The sequence below is a fragment of the Camelina sativa genome, chromosome 12, assembly GCF_030686135.1.
Source record: "Camelina sativa cultivar CO46 ecotype springtype chromosome 12, ASM3068613v1".
NCBI classification, from domain to species: domain Eukaryota; kingdom Viridiplantae; phylum Streptophyta; class Magnoliopsida; order Brassicales; family Brassicaceae; genus Camelina; species Camelina sativa.
Window position 1 is genome coordinate 28,237,943 of NC_141891.1, and position 13,867 is coordinate 28,251,809.

The window sequence follows — 13,867 nt, forward strand, 5'->3', positions numbered from 1 at the left end:
TTCCTCTAAAGCATATATATTTTTACTCTGAAACTAGGTTTTCACCCGCAGTACACCGCGAGACTAAATTATAAATTAATTTATTTTAAATTATAATTTTATATTAATTTAGTTTTCAAATTCCCAATTAATTAAATTTTAACTAATTAATTTATAATTTTGTTTAGAATATTTTTCTTCTTCTTACGTTTTATACAACTTATAACTTAATTACATTAAATTTGTTATTAGATAGAATATAAAAGTTTAAAACACATAGTTTTATTTTCTATAATTAAACAGAGGTATATGTCTATATGGTATGTTAGTGTATATTTTTATGTGTATACAATTTTTTTTTTTGGAATATTAAGAATGTGTTGTAGTATGTGTAATATTTTGTATTTCATATACAAAATAATTTATAAGTTAATTTTCTAAACTATGACTACAAATCTATAGTATATGCTATGCTAGGCGGATCACGCAACATGTTCACATATTTTTAATCCACAAAAACTCATTATACGAAACCTGTGGATAGTATGTGAGGCTAAAAGTCACTTTTTATCAAATCAGTTTTTCAAAATTTTAAAGAACAATTCACTCACTTCCTTTTAAAATAAGGAAATAAAATCTGTATATATTTACAATTATGTTTGTTACCTTTTAAAACACTTAGTTTCTATAAAAAATCAAATATAAGTAGAGTTAATTTGTTTATTAAATTAATTATTTAATGCTAATGTCATTCCTGTAAATAAATGCCAACTTCAGGATTTATTTTATAAATGTCTCCAAAAATATATATATATAGACTAGATTTTAACCCGCAGTACACCGCGGGACTATATTTTTAAAAGTAAAATAAAAATCTAAATTTTTAGTAGATTAAATAAATAAATATATATATATATATATATATGACTAATGTTTTGTAAATTTTAAATGTATATCCCTTATATCTATATATTATTTAGGTTTACCGGTTTAAAAATTTAGGTTTACCAGTTTAAATTGTTAAATTCAAAATATAACCCGTGATATAACATAATATTGCTTGTTTATTTTACATAATCGTAATTTAATAAACTCAGTTAGATATGCCTAATATTCTAAGTCGATGGTTTTAACAAAATAATGAACTGATGATTTACTAACAATTAATGATATAATTTTCAATTTTTATTAATACACAAACTCATCCTGCTACATACCCAAACACAATTTTTCTTCCTTACTTAAGTAAGACATGCATGTTTTTCAAAATCCAAATAACGAAAAATGCAAAAAAAATATAGTTACATTAATTTTATGTATTTTATGATGATTTAAAGCAAGTAAACTAAACAAATCAAACAAAGATGATAGGAAAATCGTAATTTTAATTAAAAAAAAAAATTATATTTCAAACAAAATATTTTAATTGTGTTTGGTTATAAGGATAGTAAATAATTAATTGAAGATATTGTAATTAATTTAATTAGATATTGTAATTAGTCATTATTGAGATATTTTAGGAATTCTTGTTTAGCCCAAAGTAATGGTTTTAAATTTTAATTTAAAAATTAATGATAATGGCATTCATTGTAAATAAGTAGCAACTCTAGGATTTATTTGCTAAATGTCTCCAAAAATGTATATATAGATTAAAAATCAAAATAGAATATCAAACACTAAACAAAACAAACTAAATATAACAAACAAATGGTCATGAAGTATATTGCGGGATAAATAATTAATATAAACATTTAGCCGCACAAACGGTCAGGAAATTTATTTATTCCTCTATTTAGAAAACATCCAATATTTAACAAACAAATACAATAAAAATATAAATTATAATAAAAAATTATATTCACGCGGTATACCACAGGTTAAAATCTAGTTATTTTATATTATAGGAAAAAATATTGTTTTGTAAAATTGGAAACTTGATACTAATTAAATTAATTATAAACTTAATACTTAATGTTAAAAGGAATGGTTTCAATTGTTTTGAAAATCTTTTTAGGATGGGAAATCTTGTTTCCAAAATAAAAACTTCATATTAATTAATTAAATAAAAAACAAATTAATAATTAATATCAATGGCATGCTTGTAAATAGGTTCCAACTTCAAGATTTATTTGCTAAATGTTTTTAAAAATGTATATATAAATATATAATATACAGAAATATGTAAATAATTTAAACATATTCTTTAAATATTAACTAGATGATACATGTTTTTCTTTTTGCTAAGCAAATAAATATCATATATAATGAAAAGGTTGGGTTTACATTTTGGTTACCATAAACTTTGGTCCCTTGGCAAAAAAGATAAAAACAAGGAAGCAAAACCAAGATCAGCTAGACTTTTCAAGGAGTCTCACGCAGGGGTAGCTAGATCCAATCGCGCATAAGAGTCCTGAAACGTCGTCTTTGAGTCCGAGCAGTGATGGAGTTAATAATTTCCCTGTCAATGGTCTTGAAAACAATAAGCGGGGGAATAACCTGAGAGTTGTGAAGGATGTTGTTCCTTTGTTTCCAGATTGCGTAGACCGTCGCCTGAGCCACAAGTTTCCTGAGGGTCAGGGGCGATGTTCTGTTTCTGACCATTGTCCAGGAGATGAGGTCTTCCCAACTACTGAAGGCTGTTGAAGGGAGGTTCAGCTTAGAGAGCACCTTCGACCATATACAGTGGCTGTAGTCGCAGGAAATGAATAAGTGAAACCTGGTCTCTATAGAGCTAGAGCACAGACAGCATAACGGAGAGACCTGCATTCCCTATGATGAGAGCCTTTCCCTAGTTGGTAAGCGATCAAGGTGACAAATCCACATGTTGAAAGCGTTTTTTGGGGTTGCCCCTATAAACCAGATCGAGTCAGTCCAGCTCTTGATAGTCTCTTTGAGCCTAATAGCGTTCCAAGTTGCAGAGGATGAAAAATCATGGCACTTAACATTATCAACTACCCAGTCGTAAGAATCTTCGGAGCCTGACTGGAGGGGGAGGGGAATTGAGGTGAGATAAGCATGGAGATCCAGAGCTTCATTTGAGCGAGGTGAAGGGAGTTTCCAAATAGAACCTGCAACTACATCTGCAACAGTAGCTGTGATGGGTATCCGAAGCCGATTTGGGCCCTCACATCCGAGGAAGTTGATCAGAGGGCCAAAAGGGGTCCATGAATCACCCCAGAAACTCGCAGATCTTCCATTACCCAGAGTGCATCTAATGAACTTCCCAGCTAGAGGTCTCAGCCGGAGTAAAGACCGCCAGTTCCAAGTGTCAGTTTGCTTTTCTTTAGCAAACCAGAAGGTGAACTCTTGAAGATGATGGTATTTGTGCCAAGCTACCCACAGTGAGCCACCATTTGAAAATAATAACCAAATAAACTTGAGGCTCAAAGCGTTATTCCACTCAGAGAAACGTCGAAGACCAAGGCCACCTTCAGACTTTGGTAAACAGACCTTTGACCATGCCAGCTTTGCTTTACTGTGATTCTCAATTCCCCCTGACCACAAAAACCTGGAACAAAGAGCCTCAATCTCTCTAATGCAACCTTTTGGTACTTTGAAAGTGGAAATCCAGAATACTACTGTCCCTGTGATAACTGAAGCAATCAATTGAAGCCTTCCTGCAAAGGATAGAGATTTGACTGCCCAACTCAAGAATCTGGCCTTAATTTTTTCCACCAAAGGGGCGTACTCTGCTACTTTCAGTTTTCTGCACATCAAAGGAAGTCCCAAATAGCGGATTGGAAGAGAGCCAGTTGGGAAACCATATTGAGATATGGCCAATGTTTCAACTTCATTAACCCCAGCTAAAAATAACTCAGTCTTTTCTCTGTTCATTTGGAGACCCGACCAACCCGCAAAATCATCAAGAATCTCAATAATACCATGAAGAGACGAGCTACCACCATCAAAAAAGATCATCACATCATCCGCAAATATCAGGTGTGAAATTTTTAGACCTGATGTTTTGGGATGATAGAAGATATATCCAGCATCAAACCTTGACAGAAGGAGCTTCGAGAAAACCTCCATAGCAAGGACGAATAGATAAGGAGATAGGGGATCTCCTTGTCTAAGCCCTCTCTTGCTTTTGAAAAAACCTCCTGGTGCTCCATTGACCGAGACTGAGAAAGTAGGGGATGAGATGCATTCCAATATCCAGTTAACAAACTGCTCTGGGACTTTGATGCCTCTCAGGGTGGAGATGATGAAGTCCCACCTGATAGAATCAAAAGCTTTGCGCAGGTCTACCTTGAGCATACCTCTGGGGTCAATATTCTTTCTGTTGTAACCATGCACAATCTCAGTCGCCAACAATACATTTTCAGATAAGAGTCTTCCCGGGATGAAAGCTGATTGGGAAGGAGAAATTACCTCTGAGAGTAATTGCATTAATCTGGATGCAAGCAGTTTAGAGATAACCTTATACAAGGTATTAAGGCATGAGATTGGTCTAAACTCAGAGGGTCTTGATGCATTAGTGATCTTAGGGATTAACACCAGATTAGTGGCATTCCACTGTTTTAAAAGCTTTCCAGAGGAGAAAGATTCCTTGATCGCTGCGGTAACCTCACCACCAACCACATTCCAACAGCTTATAAAGAATTCAGCTGGGTACCCATCTGGTCCACTTGCTTTATTTTTGGGGAGAGAGCAGAAAGCTTCCTTAATCTCTTCACTTGAGAAAGGTGCTGTTAAAAACTGGGCTTAGGCCTCTGAGCAGCCGAAGTTAAGCAAATTTGTGATGTCCTCTTGAACAAACAATGGGGGTGGGACGTCAGAACCAAGCAGGGTCGAGAAATAGTCGACGCAGACATCTTGAATTCCTTGGGGAGACTCAACCCTTTCACCAGCTTCGTTTTCCAAATAATGTATATGATTCATAGCTTTCCTTTGATTCACCATTTTATGAAAGTATCTATGCACATGTTTTTATGAAAGTAGATAAGGAGATACATGTTTTTCTATGCACATGTTTTATTCATACGAGACGTTTTGTAAGATTTTATAATTGTTTCTTCGTATGTGGAGTATATTCTAAAGGTATAGAAAGTTCTTCTGTAGATCGCTATATTCGATTTTGTTGATGTGACTAATATGTTGCTTAAGTGAAGTCTCTTTACGAAAATCTAATTTGTCTCAAGATATTCTCTTGCAATTGCCATTATTTGAAACGTGAACTTTTGGTAGCTTTGGTTACCACTCTTCTTGCTTACCTTAGCATTTCTTGAAATCTACCTCTAGCTTACAGTTCTTGTTTTCGTAGGCGTTTTGCTGAATTTGTTATCTTTGTAAGCTCGTCCAACCTTCTGTTTCTTCCTTGCTTATTTACCTTGTACTACAAGTTCTATGTTATGTTCACATGTAAAGTACTAGGATGACAAAAAGTCTACATGTAATAAAGTTTTCGAAGTTCTTAAATAGTGACTTGTGAAGCCTTGCATGGTCCTAAATCTGGTTTAATATAAAACAGTCTTTTGTTCCCTGGTCAGAGATATTATGACTTCTTTAGATCATGTATGGGGAATATTTTATTAACACAATATTAATTTACATTTTCCATCCCCCAACTTTCGTCTTTAGACCATCGTTACTCCAGCACCGTTCTGAACGATTCTTTAAAAAAAGAAAAAAAATTATTTTAATCACAATTGATTGTAACCAATCAAAAGTCAACACATGTTGATATTTGTTGAGAACGGTTACTTCCCCAAGCAACAGAAGGCACGATACTCTTCTTATTAGACCAAATAATGAATTTTTTTATTTTGTTTTTGGGTCCCACTTATAAGAATAACAGTGAGAGTATCTCCCAGTAATGATGCTCTTAGTAGCTCACTTTGGAGGAACTTAAAAATAGTGTATCCTTCATCTGGCACCATTTGTCCATTTGCTTTGCGGCGATGTACTGATAGTTGTTTGCTTCCATTTTTTTTCTTTTTCTTAACCATAGGACCAATTCTATACATTTAAAATCTATATATATATTTGTTATTATTTATAAAATAAATCTCTAAAAATATCCAAAAATAGCATTACTTCAGATTTTGTCTCCTAAATATTTTACATAACATTCCAACTAAAAAAAAATACAGAATAATTAATATAGAAACAAAAACTATAATATATTTAACTACACATTCTATTCAGTATTGAAAATATTCTATCTCGAAATCCTTTGCAAACAAAGAAAACAACAATTTGATTCCTATTTTATTTTTCAAAACCTAAGAACAATTGGATTCTTATTTTATTTTCCAAAACCTCTGAGCTTTGATTCTTAACATAAAAAAAAACTTCCATTCACATCTATTTAAATATTATAATTAATAAAATTTAAAATATTACAAATATGTGAAATTAAATAATTAAAAATACTATATAATATGATTATATAGTATATGGATTATAAAGAAGAATAATGGAATTAATAAAATATCATTAAATTTGTACCAACACGGGTTAAATCTTCATTTTATTATTTGTCAACACTATTAATATTAAAATATTTGACATATTTAAATTAAGTTGATTTAACTTAGATTGTGTAAAATAATTAAATCATTAGAAAAATGTGACTTAATCATAGCGTATAAATGACTTATTATGTATAACTCCTCACCTCTCTTCTCTCTCTGCGATAACCGACGCTTGCAGAAAACTTCTCACCGGCAAGCTTTTTCCCCAAGTGTTTCCTGGCTGGCGTCGACCTCGTTGACGCCGGTCGGTGATTTCCCTTTGTTTCCAGTTTCATTTTTCTATTTCAATTTACAAATCCCTAATAAATTGGCCAATGATCTCTGCAATTTCATTGGTTTTCTTCTTTCAATTCTTCGTTATTTTCCTCTTCTTTGGGATGAGATTCATTCCGACCAGAATCCAGCAAATTTTCCGGTGATGTGTTGATGCCTATCTGCTGAATGTGTGTTCAAGCGGTTTCCCTTGTTCTTTGTATGAAATTGTTCTTCATCCCCATTGTCAGTTCTGCTTCGGCATGAATTTATTTTTGAGAGATGACTTTCAATTTCGAGTCTGGGATCCTGGCGAACCAATGGGTGGATTAGATGATGGTAACAATAAGACTCACTTAGATCTTATTGTTAAACATCTTCTCTACCTCTGTTCATCGGTTATGGGGTTTCTACAATCACTCCTAAAGGTGATGAAATTTTTTGATGTTGATGGTTTTTTATGCTGGTTCTCAAAATCCTTTGCTCCGCTAATTTGTCTATTTGGATATGATGATGCTTTATTTGGATCCAAAGATACATTGCGGTTAATCTATGATGAATTATGGTTGTTGTGGTTGAGTCTTTTCATCTTGTCAAGATGGATTCATGGGATTGCTCAAATCCAAGAAAAATTGTTCCAGTTCATGTGCTTGGTGTGTCCGCTGGTGATTTATCATGATGTATTGTGGAACATATTTTCAATTACGTTTTGGCGGTTTTGGGTTTCGAAGTCATCTACAAGAACCATTCATTTACTGCCATCGAAGAATATCAACAAAGGAATCGAGATTATGAAGTTATCATGGGTGATATTTACAACCAAATTAACACCATCGCCTAACGCGGGAGATGGAACTGTTTGTGTGGTTAGCGATGTAACTGATGGATCGCAACCCTTTGATTTTCATAAAAAGTTTTGGTGCTACACAAGAGAAAAGATAGCCCAACAAGAAGATCAGACGACAAAGACGATGAAGGAAAATAACAGATTGAATAATCTGTTAGCGTGTAAGGTTTATCTACATCAGAAAGCAACATGTTTTTTCACTTTCTCGTATTTTTTGTTATACTTAATATTTGGTTGTATGGTATGCGGAGCTTCACTTTATACGCTCTTTGATACATTTGTATTCTCGATTTCAAATTAATGAAGAATGAAGGTGTTAAAAAGAAATGACTTATTATGTATTTAGATCCCTTATTTTTTTGTTATAATAATTAAAAATTAAAATAGAATCTCAAACACTAAACAGAACAAACTAAATATAACAAACAAATGGTCATTAAGTATATTGCGGGTTAAAAATTTATTATAAACATTTAGCCACACAAACAGTCGGGAAATTTAGTTATTCCTCTATTTGCAAAAAATCCAATATTTAACAAACAAATACAATATAAATATAAATAATAATAAAAATTATATTTTAAAATCTAGTTCATGATTGTAAATCTTAACATTTTCATATTTAATAAATATTTATATTCTTAACCAAAAATAAACACACACACATTAATTGAGTTATCGAGAAACTATGCCATATGTGTTGTTTATAACTTTACTCATCACCAGTTTTTTTTTTTTTTGGTATCGATCCATCATCACCAGTTTTCTTTTCAAGTAGTCTCTCATAAGCTCCTTTTATTTTGTTCTTTTATATGTTTGATCTTGTTGTTTATGACCTATTTTGTTTGAAAAAACAATGTGATATTAAAATTTTGAAATAATGGTTATATGTTAAATATTGTGAATTAAGAAATTAATGTATTTTTTTTTTGGGATATTCAAACGTTTGTTTCTTCTAATTCTCAATCACTAAACACATTAAAAACGATCATCCGGTGACCCAAACTCCATAAACTTTGCCACTCAGCCAAGTATTCTCACATGACTAAATATACAAAGATAAATGGAGCAAAATCCTTAGAGTATCTCCAACACTACTCTATTTTAGAATCAAAATGTAACATTTGCTTCAACAATACTTTATATTTTATTTTATAATAGGAAAATGATAGGATTGTTCTATATTTAAACCAATTTTATTTTTAACTCAATATTTTTACATTAGCACTATTTTAGAGTTGGAAATAAAATGATACATTAAAAAAAAACAATGCTCTACGACTTTTTTGTAATAACTCTATTTTAGAGATACTATATTGGAAGATGGTCTTAATCCTTCCAATTATACATATGTCTACGACTTGATTTGTGTGGTACTTACTTCACTCTCGGACCTTCAATCACGTAGGACTCTTTTGGTGATCCGTATCAAACATCACATATAACCCCTCTTGGTGTTTGCTCAAATACATTATGAAATTTAATCTTTATTAAAATACTATTTCTAACATTTAATGTCAAGTTTTTGTTGGAATGTCCGTGATCTAAATAGATCTCATAAGCATTCCATCATAAAACAGTGGGTGGAAGGAAATAAGTTTCAGTTTGGTTGTTTGTTGGAGATTCGGGTTAGGGAAAGGAAGGCTCAGCGGTTGGGGATTCACTTGTTCCCTGGTTGGTCCATTTTAACACATTATGAGTATAATTGTCGGGGCCGCATTTGGCTGTGGAAGGACACGGCGCGGTTGGATCTTTTTTACAAGAGTGAGCAACTCATAACTTGCTCTGTGAAAATAGATGATCTGCCAGAGGAGTTCTTTTGCTCATTCGTATATGCTTTAAATACAGTGGAGGTTCGTAAAGTATTATGGGAGGAGCTACGAGATCATCATGATTCGCCTATTTTCACAGTAAGCCTTGGCTTTTGTTTGGCAACTTGAATGAAACCTTGGATATGGTGGAGCATTCCATGATTGATGTTAATCCGATAATCTCAGGTGGTATGCGGGATTTTCAAGCAGTAGTGAACAACTGTTCTCTCTCAGACATGGCTTTCCATGGTCCCCTTTTTACATGGGGTAATAAGCGGGATAATGATCTGATTCTTAAAAAGCTGGATCGCGTGATGGTGAATGACGCATGGTTTCGGTTGTATCCGCAGACATATAGCGTGTTTCTGCTGAGGGTTGCTCTGATCATCTGAACTGCAGGATCATGGTTACGGTTGGTGTTGATAATCATACTCGACGGTGTAAACCGTTCAAGTTTGTCAACTTAATGGAGAAGATGGAGAAGTTTAGGCCGCTAGTTGACTCCTACTGGAAAACCACACAACCTCTACACTCTTCAGGTTTTCTAGAAAACTCAAAGGGTTAATGAAACGACCGACCTTTTTTTTATTAATAAATAATAATAATAATAATATAATAAATAAACTACAACTAGTGGTCCCATATCCACTAGCCACCTAACCACAATCACAATCAACAGCTGAATAACAACCAATAAATATCCAATAAACCAATAATCAATAAAATAATATCTAGTACTAATTCCAGTCACAAACTAATGATCCAAACAGCATAATTCAAATAACCAGCAATCCTAAACAATGTTCTAGGACTCAACTCTAGCAACCTAACAGATGCCAGACAACCAAGCGAACCACTAGAACATCCCCTCTTCATTGCCTTGATTCCACGATCACACTTTGCCTTTAGCTGCACCACAAACACATATTGCAATGCATGAGTATTTTATAAACACTCAGTAAGGCAATCCTCCCATCTATTGGGCTATACACACAAGCAATAGAGTATCAATAACCAACACACAACAATCAACAACAGACAAATAACAAACCAGGACTCAGCATCGACCGACGCCAACATGCATCGACCGATGCCCAATGGGGAAGCATCGAACGACACAGAAGCTGCATCGACCGATGCAAGTGTAACTTGCATCGACCGATACCTAATCTGCATCGACCGACGCATGCTCGACGTAACGCAAAAACCCTAGAGTTTTACGCGCCGTCCTCGCACTTGCATCGACCGACGCAAGTTATGCATCGATCGACGCAACGTCGAGCACCGTGTTTTTTTCCCCGAAGCTTCTCGCCGGATCTTTGTTCCTACAACCACAAAACTCGATCCCAAGCCACAAGAAAGCTTCCTAACGTCTATAGAAACGATCTAACAAGCCTAACATCACACAACAAGCAGATTAAAGAATCCTCTAGCTTAGATAAGCCATGGTCATGCACTTACCTTTGCCACAGAAGAATCTGAACCTCTAACAAACAAGAACAAGCCTCTAGGAAGCTCCTAAAACGATCCCAGCTACAGATCTCACCAAGAAACGCCACAAATCTCCAGAAATCACCAAGAACTCTCAATAACTTTTTCTCTCTTTTCGTTTCTCCCAAAAACGGCCACCACCCACGACTAATGAGACAAAACGACTTAAGGGTTTTCCCTTCTCCCTTTTGCCCAAAACGCAGAGAATTGAGTCAGCATCGACCGATGCTCTAATTGCATCGATCGATGCACACCCTAAACCGGGATTCCGGTTCGCGGGTGTTACAATTCACCCCCACCAAACTAGATTCGTCCTCGAATCTCGAACAACCATCAGCCAAGGACTCCCGTGCAACCGTCTCTACAGCCTGCACTGCTCTGACCGATCTACAGAAGGTCACTTCTAGGCGATAGACTCACGCTCCAGGCGTCATTTGCTCTCGACTTTTGGACTTTCCTTTACTCATAGGCCTAGACCTTGAGTTCTTATTTGGCTCCTCATCAGACCTAAGTCTGCATGCCAAATGTTGGCTCCTCATCGAGCCTAAACCAGCATGCCATAATATATAAGGAAAAATCCAAAATCATCTCTCAGATCGTCACCCTACCGCGCGCCTCCGGACCGTCGTCCGAAGTCGATATACCAACCATACTCCCAAGCCACAAAGTCTCTGAATATGGCAGTACTAGGAGAACCTAAGTCCTCCAAGAGCCGCGAGCAAACAATTCTGAACACGTCTGAGTCCTATCCCTATCCAGGTTTCCTTCCCGTGGCTCGCGTAAAACATCTCAATGTCCTACCAACCACATATCCCCTCACTGGAATACCTCATGACCACACAAGGATCATATACATGCCACAAGGGCCGCCACAAAGGCCAAACAAAATGTCCTAAAGAGGACCGCCACCAAGGCCAAACAAAATGTCCTAAAGAGGACCGCCACCAAAGCCAAACAAATGTCCTAAAGAGGACCGCCACATGGGCCAAAAAAATGTCCCTTAGAGGACCGTCACAAAGAAACTCTGGCTAAACAGCCCGTCACAAAGACCATCTGTCCCGAAGGACCATCACAAAGATCATCTGTCCCGAAGGACCATCACAAAGATACTCTGGCTAAACAGCCTGCCACACAGACCACGCAAATGGCTAAATAGCTCGCCACAAAGGCCACACAACGGCTAAACAGCCCGCCACAAAGGCCACACAATGTCTAAAAGACCGCCACACACAGGCACACTGACTCGAAAGTCCACCACTAAGGCCACACACAAGCCCCTCCAAGGCTCTCTACCGCTAAAACTTTCACCCCCTCACGGAAACTTTGTACCCCGAGCACCACCTCATCTTGTTACTGAGTCACAACACCAACCACCCCAAGCGACCGAGTAAATAAGAGAGATGGGCTGGAATACTCCATTCCCGCTCCAGCCACGGATTACAGATGGAACCAGGCTAAACAAGCTCAAGTCGCGGCTTGTTTCTCATACCACTTCTTGAACCTTGCTTTCCTCTTTGCCTCAGGCTCCCAAGTCTGCTCCTCAACACCATCACAGTCCCACAGGACTCTCATCAAATGAATCTTCTTCTTCCGAAGTTCCTTGATCCTCCTCTCGAGAACCCTCACTGGTCTCGCCTCCAATGTCATGTTAGGCTGAAGATCCTCAGGAATCTTAGCCAACACCTGCTCCCCCTCACGGAGGCACTTCCGCAACATAGACACATGGAAAACCATATGGAATGCACGCATCACCTCAGGTAACTCTAGTCTATATGCCACTGGTCCAACCCGCTCAATCAATCTGAATGGACCCATATACCTCGGACTCAACTTAGTCTATGACAATGACCTGTTCGGACCCCGCAACATGGCCATCTTGAGGTACACTCTGTCTCCTACCTGAAACTCAAGATCTCTCCTCCTCCTATCAGCATAACTCCTCTGCCTATCCTGAGCCTCCTTCATGTTCAGCTTGAGAACCCGAGTCTTCTCTAAGGTCTCCTGAAAAAAACTAACACCAAACATGCTCCTCTCCCCCACCTGAGTCCAGCATAATGGTGTACGACATGGTCTCCCATACAAAGCCTCATAAGGAGCCATCTTAATACTCGCCTGATAACTGTTGTTGTAAGCAAACTCTACCAGGTTCAGGTGATCTGCCCAATGGCCACCCCAATCCAACACACACATCCTCAGCAAATCTTCCAGCGTCTGGATCGTCCTCTCAGACTGTCCATTTGTATGGGGATGATAAGCTGTACTCATATACACCTTAGTGCCCATCTCTGCCTGAAATACCTTCCAAAACACCGAAGTGAACTTAGAATCTCTGTCATACACAATGCTCGCTGGCACCCCATGCAATATGACTATCTCTCTCACATACTTCTTGGCCAAGACCGTTGCTCCATCAGTCTTCTTAATGGCCAGAAAATGTGCTCACTTAGTCAACCGGTCCACAATGACCCAAATAGCATCAAAGGTCCGTGACACTGACAATCCTACCAAAAATCCATGGTGATCATATCCCACATCTACTCAGGAATGGGTAAACTCTTCAGTAACCCGCCAGGAACCTGATGCTCAGCCTTCACTAGCTGACACACATCACACCTCGAAACCCAACTAGCTACATCCTTCTTCATCCTGACCCAATGATAGTACCTCTTGAGATCACGGTACATCTTAGTCGCTCCTGGATGAATAGATAACTTGCTCGCATGAGCCTCTCTCAGAATCTCCTGCCTCAACTCCTCATCCTTGAGCACACAAACCCGACCGTGCACCAAGATAGTACCATTATCTGAGACTTGATACTCTGAATCCACATCCTTAGAGGCATTCACCAGCCCTAAATCCTTCTCCTGAGCCAACCGCACCCTACTCAGAAGATCTGCTCTATCTACTGCTTCCAAACCCAATGGTTCCTGTGAAACAGCACACAAGCTCAAAGCACTGATCTCCCCTACCAGAGACTCCATCTCCTGCTCCTGAGCCGAAGCTACCCTCTT